Source organism: Rattus rattus, chromosome 6, assembly GCF_011064425.1.
Source record: "Rattus rattus isolate New Zealand chromosome 6, Rrattus_CSIRO_v1, whole genome shotgun sequence".
NCBI classification, from domain to species: Eukaryota; Metazoa; Chordata; class Mammalia; order Rodentia; family Muridae; genus Rattus; species Rattus rattus.
Genome location: NC_046159.1, coordinates 139,656,846 through 139,664,392, shown reverse-complemented (window position 1 = coordinate 139,664,392; position 7,547 = coordinate 139,656,846).

The following is a 7,547-nucleotide window of genomic DNA, read 5'->3' as shown; positions in this document are numbered from 1 at the left end:
CTTGAACAAGCCATCTGCTTTCTTGTCAATGTACCTTTTCTGCATGTTTTCATTGAAATGCCCTTTCCCCAGTCCCAGTGTGCATCCCTCTCCCTACCCCGTGCTTTTGAAACCCTGTTTTTGCTCTGGGTCCAGCATATTTGAGTACTACATAAAACACTATCTGGTGCCCATTCAGAATTATCACTTCTTCTTCTTGTGTTTCATGTGGTTTTTACATGATACTAATTGGCATTTATTTTCTTTATAATTTATGGTGTACTGCTTTTTGTGTTTGTTGGCTCAGCCTGTCAGTAAATCTTGCTTGTGACATAGTGTCACTAGGTGTTTGTCGGACTGAACTAAATGATACTCATTCTATTCCTGCAACACCTTTCTCCATCCTTTATTCTTCCAGAATATACTGCTCTCAAATTTATTAGCAAAATATTCTAAGCCACTGAAGTGATGTAGAAAGAACATATTTCTTCCATTAAGACCTCTGGGTCAGTGTTTTTAAAATATGCAGAGGAGAAGTAATTTTTAAAATAATTTTTATTTTTGAGATGATAGTATAATTGCTTCACTTCCCACTTCTACTTTCCAGGAGCTCCAAATCTAGACAAAGAACTGCAGACAGCTCAAAATCTTAATATACTTTTTGTAAATCAAGAAAAGCTAACAGCAATAGATGAGTTTATAAGAGCAAAACTTGGCTTCCTTTTTTAAAAGCCAGCTTTCTGCTGTTAAGAAAAAGCAACTTTAAAATAACTTATCATTAGGAGTTAGTAAATGTTTCTGATGCTACAGAAAATAGTGTTTTGATAGGATCAGCACTTATCAAACAAACATATCCATTTCGTATCTTTTTTTTTAATGTCTAATTTAGGCACTGCCCTCCTAAAATTCACTGTCTTCTGGAACGGGGGGATGATGTGATAGGAAAGTTGTGGATTTAGAAAGGCAAAGTCTGTGAAGAGGTGAGAATGAAAAACATGGACCAGCTGAGTTAGGCTGGATCAAACACCAGGAATCTGATGCTAAGTGTTAACAGCCAGAATATTTAAACACAGAATGTCATACCATCCCTGATCCACAAGGAAGAATAAGCACATCGAAACTCTACTCGGGGAACATGGAACTCCTTCCAGGGAAGTAGATTCTGGAGATAAGCTACCTGTATTAGCTTAAGAGTCTAAGAAAGGATCTGGGATGGACCAAGTCATACACAGAGTGTAGAGGCCATTTGGGCTATAGTCATCTCTAGCCCTGGTTGTGGGGGAGAGTGCTCAGCAAATGCTCATGCTCATTGCATTTTCTAAAGAAAGGTACATGGATCCAGAAGAGCTTTCCTTCTTCCGTTAGTGTACTACATGCTTTATATATGCTGGTATCAATGAACATGTTCGGAGCCCCCTTCTCCTCCATGGCAAACTTCCAGATTCTTTGAGTTCCAAGAGGCATGCTTCCTGAAGCCCACACCATGGATACACTTGTGAATGTTAACGCTACCTTTTTCAGTCTCCACATCATTGATGGAAAAACTGCCCTTTTTCCTGCCACACTATCATGGGTACATTCTGCAGGGCCTAAGGTTCTCAACCGTCCTAATGCTATGACCCTTTAATACAGGTCCTAATGTTGGGATGGCCCTCAACCATAAAATTATTTTCATTGCTACTTCATAATGGTAATTTTGCTACTGCTTTAAATCATAATGTAAATACCCGTGTTATCCAATGATCTTAGGTGACCCCTGTGAAAGAATCATTCAACCACCGCAAGGGACTCACAACCCACAAGGTGAGTCCCTTGTTTAGAGTGACATCAGATGTCTTGGATGCCCTATTATACACAAAAGTTATGTCATTCTAACTAATCACATTGTCTATGATTTTACTCCCAAATAAAGACACATTTGAAGATACTAGGTCTTGGGAATTAGATATTTAACCTTTCAGTATCTCGAGCTGCTACGATGGTAATTATCTGACTTCCTGGTGAACCAGTAGTTATAGTGAGCTTATTGTAATCTGTACAGCTAACCACTCAAGTATGACATTTCTAATGGCACAATATCTACAACATTCTCTGTCTTGTATGTTTACTATGCATAAACTTAAGACAACTTTAGCAGTTTAGTGTTTCTAGAATTTTCACTTTACATAGATGTTCAATGAAATCACATTTTTCATTAGCATTGTGCATATGTACTGGCGGCATCCTTTTACTGCAGCAGGTAAAACAAAGAGAAACTCAAGGTCGCTTGCACATATGTTGATACACAAAAGGGCCTGTCTTCCAAATATGCAGAATTTCCAATGTCTCAGAGCCACAGTCCTACCCAGCTTCTATTGCTTACTCTTCTAGTCAAGGACAAAGTCTATGGACCTGGATGTCACTGATAAGAAATGTCCGATTTATCTCATCTTATTCAACATCTTACAGGGGCGCCAAGAGTCATAAAAGTTAGTGGGACCTCATGTCAGATCTACAAAGCTGTGAGAGTTGCTGCTTTAAAAAGGGGAGGTTAATATTTAAGAATTCCATAGGGCAGGCTGAACATTCCATTTTATTTATATTGACTTCATTTCTTTTTGTTTTTACTAAAGTCGTTACGGCTGTTTAATCTCTGCACATTGCTGTCCATACAAACACCGACTCTATAATATTTGGTCTTTGTATGCCTTTTAATATAATAATGTTAATTACATTGATTAACTTTTTTGGTTCCAATGAAACAATTTGGGAACAAACATCAAAGAAATTATCTGTTTTGTTTCTACATTGAGTATCTTCTAGGCAGATCCTTTTCTATTTTTTAAATTCTGTTTCACTAAAACTACTAGACCTCCCATGTATGTAGTTACAATTGTATAAAAATATGTGTGTCCTCTTCTAGGATTAGAATGAAAAGAAGACACACATGGAGAAAATAGTCTACTTCTAATTAATCTCCATTGAACATTTGAAAAGTCCCTTGTTTTGGCTTCCATCAGAACTTGAAATAGGGAAGCTACTTCTGATCATTCTTTTTTTTTTTTTTAATAACTTTTTTTTTTTTTTTTTTTGGAGCTGGGGACCGAACCCAGGGCCTTGCACTTCCTAGGCAAGCGCTCTACCACTGAGCTAAATCCCCAACCCCCTGATCATTCTTAAAATAGGAACTATGGATTAATTGCAACATTCAAAATGACTAAATTATTTTGAAATACAAATGTATGTGAAATTACATATATCCTAAAGGTCCATTTGTGAGGCAGAAGTTACTGGAAGTCTTTTTTAATCACAAACAAACAGAAGATGTTGGGGTAAAATAAAATTGGGATCTATTTGCCTTTGAGCATTAATAATAAAGTTATATAAGCATATCTCTATAGTTTGGTTAAGTTAATTTATTAGATTTAAATCACTTCATTTTGTGCTTTCAAAACAATCTGAAATCGTTTCCCTCAGTTACCACTCAGCTGTGTGAAGTTCAAATTTCTTCCCATCTATCCTCTCTTAAAATATAACAAAATTTATGGTCTGGGCTGCCTCCAAGGGCCATGTTTGGGTCCATGAGACTGTGTTGCTGTTCATGGCCTATGTTACCACCACAAGCTGCGATGATGTTTATAGTCTGGGCTGCTACCTGAACCCATGTTGATGTCCAAGGGCTGTGCTGTAGCCTGGGGACCATGTTGATATAAGTGGCCTATGCTGTCACCTGAGGCCATGGTGATGTCCAGATCCATGCGGCCACTGAGAGCCATGTCTGGGACCAAAGCCCTACTGTAGCCAGGGTCTATCTTGATGTCAATGGCCCATGTTACCACTGAAGATATTGCAGATGACCGTTGTCTATGCTGCAGCCTAAACCCATGTTTATGGGAATGGCCTAGGCTGTCACTTGAGGCCATGTTGATGTCTTTGGCCAATGCTGTCTCCTACAGCTGTGATGGTGCCTGTGACTTGCACAGTAGCAGAGGGCAGTGTTGATGGCAGTCGTCTCTACTGCCACCACAGACCATGCTAAGGTCAATGATATGTGATGATGCCAAAGACCATTTGGAAGTCTGTGATCTGCACTGTCACAAGATGTCATTTTTGCCATGGTATTGATAACTTCAGATTCACAGTTGAGAAAGGACATAAAAGGCTTCTATGACAATCCCTACTCCCATCACCACCCCGAAGTAAGTAAGAACCTAGATAAAAGAAAAAAGAACAGAAAAGAAAGGAAAAGGAAAAAGAAGAAGAAAAAGAAGGAAAGAATAAAATCAAAGAGAACTCTTTAAAACTGTGGTAAGGATGCTGAAGTGTAGCTGTCCACAACTGATGGCTGCTGGTTGGGGTGCAGGTAGAGAAGGACTCAGTTTTTTTTAGGGACTGACCACTGGGAGTTTGACCATGCTCCAGTAAGCATATGGGCAACACACATTGGACATTTCTTTTATTCTTTTTTTATTTGGGGGGGGGAGGGTAGGAGAGGTTCCAAGGGTGGAATTGGGAAGTGAAGATGCTCAGGGTTCACAATGAAATTCCTAGGTAATCAAAAAAAATTATGGAAAAAAAGTTCAAGTCACTAATGTAATTAGGAAACCCATATAACTATTTCCTAGCACTAGTATAGTCAGGAGGTTTGGGGAACAGGTATAAAGACTGTAATGAAACAGCCATACCACAGTTTCCTCTGAGGCAGTTGGAGTAATACTTTCACTTTTTTATTGGATATTTTATGTATTTACATTTCCTGATTTCCCTTCCCCAAACCCTCTATCTCACCACTACCCTCTGCTTATATGAGTGTGCTCCCCCACCCATTCACCCACTCCCACCTCATTGCCCTGGCATTCCCCTACACTGGGGAATCGAGCCTTGGCAGGACCAAGAGCCTCTCTTCCTTTTGATGTCCCACAATGCCATCCTCTGCTACATATGTGGGTGGGGCCATAGGTCACTGCATGAGTACTCTTTAGTTGGTGGTCCCTAGGAATCTGGGAATTCTGGTTGATTGATATTGTTGTTCTTCCTACGGGGTTACAAATCCTTCAGCTCCTTCAGTCTCTTACCTCCTCCAATGGGGACCCTATTCTCAGTTCAATGGTTGGCTGCAAGCATCCTCCTCTGTATTTGTCATGCTCTGTCAGAGCCTCTCAGGAGACAGCTATATCAGGCTCCTGTCAGCAAGCACTTCTTGGTATCTACAATAGTGTCTGGGTTTGGTGGCTGTATATGGGCTGGATCCCCAGGGAGGGCAGTCTCTGGATGGCCTTTCCTTCAGTCTCTGCATCACACTTTGTCTACATATATCCTCTTGTGAGTATTTTTGTTCCCCCTTCTAAGAAGGATTGAAGCATCCGCATTTTGGACTTCCTTCTTCTTGGTCTGTGATTTGTATCTTTGGCATTCTAAGCTTTTGGGCTATTATCACTTATCAATGAGTGCATACCATGTGTGCTCTTTTGAGACTGGGTTACCTCACTCAGGATATTTTCTAGTTCCATCCATTTACCTAAGAACTTCATGTAGTCATTGTTTTTAATAGGTGAGTAGTACTCTATTGTATAAATGTACCATTTTATGTATCTATTCCTCTGATGAAGGACATCTGAGTTCTTTCACCTTCTGGCTATTATAAGGCTTTTGTGAACATAGTGAAGCATGTTTCCTTGCTATATGTTGGGGTATCTTTTGGATATATGCCCAGGAGTGGTATAGTTGTATAGCTGGGCCCTCAGGTAGTACTGTGTCCAATTTTCTGAGGAACTGCCAGACTGATTTCCAGAGTGGTTGTACCAGTTTGCACTTCAACCAACAATGGAGGAGTGTTCCTCTTTCTCCACATCCTCTCCAGCATCTGCTGTAACCTGAGTTTTTGATCTTAGCCATTCTGACTGGTGTGAGGTAGAATCTCAGGGTTGCTTTGATTTGCATTTTCCTGATGACTAAAGATGTTGCACATTTCTTTAGGTGCTTCTTGGCTCTTTGATATTCCTCATTTGAGAACTAGTGTATCAGAAAAAGTCCAGAACCATATGGTTTTAGTGCAGAATTCTATCAGACCTTCAGAGAAGACCTAATACCAATACTCTTCAAATTATTGTACAAAATAGAAGCAGAAGGAACACTAACTAATTTGTTCTATGAAGTCACAATTACACTTATACTATTGCCTTTTAGCTCCTGCTATAATACAGGGTAAGATCAGGCTCATGGGTGAGAGAAGTAGTAACAATAGTAATTGCCAGCTTTGAACTCAGATGCAATCCAAACACTGCATATTTTATAACGCGTTCTTCTCTGCTTAGCTCAAGTTTCCTTTGCCACAGTCCTAGCTGCCTACAGTTAACTACAACCTGAAAACATTAAATGGAAAATTGAGAGACATTGGCGATATTTGCAAAACTTTTATTACAGTATAGTATTGTGATTTTTCTATATCTTTTAATATTATTATCATTCTACTTTATAAATTAGGCACTTTCATAATCATATATGTTTAAGACAAGGTCTGATAAGGTTTTAGTAACCTCAGTATTTTTAGGTATTCACTAGGAGTGTAAAAATGCTTTCCTTATAGATGAAGAGAAGCTATTATACTACTCCATACACCATGTTCACAACATTCATACATTTATAGTGCAGTATTCTTAGGAGAAAACAATAATACATTATCAGCTACTACATTTTAATCCATGCCATCATCAGTTCACATTTTACAAACTTTAGCAAGAACAATTTGAGCATCTAATGGCCAGGATACTATATCAATATTAAGATCATACATATATTCTCAAGTCACAAACATTAACTTTTTTCTTCCATTTTTATTAAATTGAGTATTTATTATTTATATTTCAAATGTTATTCCCTTTCCTGGTTTCCTGTCCCTCATCCCCTAACCTCTCCTCCTCCTCTTCTATATGGGTGTTCCACTTCCCATCTACCCCCTATTACCGCCCCACCAACCATCCCCTACACTGGGGGTCCAGCCTTGGCAGGACCAAGGGCTTTCCCTTCCACTGGTGCCCCAACAAGGCTATACTCTGCTACATATGCAGTTGGCGCCCAGGGTCAGTCCATGAATAGTCTTTGGGTAGTGGTTTAGTTCCTGGAAGTCTGGTTGGTTGGCATTGTTGTTCTTATGGGGTTGCAAGCCCCTTCAACTCTTTCAATCCTTTCTATAATTCCTTCAGTGGGAGTCCTGTTCTCAGTTCAGTGGTTAATGATGCCATTCGCCTATGTATTTGCTGTATTCTGTCTGTGTCTCTCAGGAGAGATCTATATCTGGTTCCTGTCAGCCTGCATTTCTTTGCTTCATCCATTTTATCTAGTTTTGGTGGCTGTATATATATGGGCCACATGTGGGGCAGGTTCTGAATGGCCATTCCTTCAGTCACTGCTCTAAACTTTGCCTCCCTATCTCCTCTTATGGATATTTTTTTCCCCTTTTAAAGAAGGAGTGAAGCATCCGCATTTTGATCATCCTTCTTGAGTCTTTACAAGTCTTTAAATAGGTACTGAAAAAAATTAGCTTGTGAGTGAAGATTAAAGTGGAAAAACATTTTACAGAGGTCTCGTGC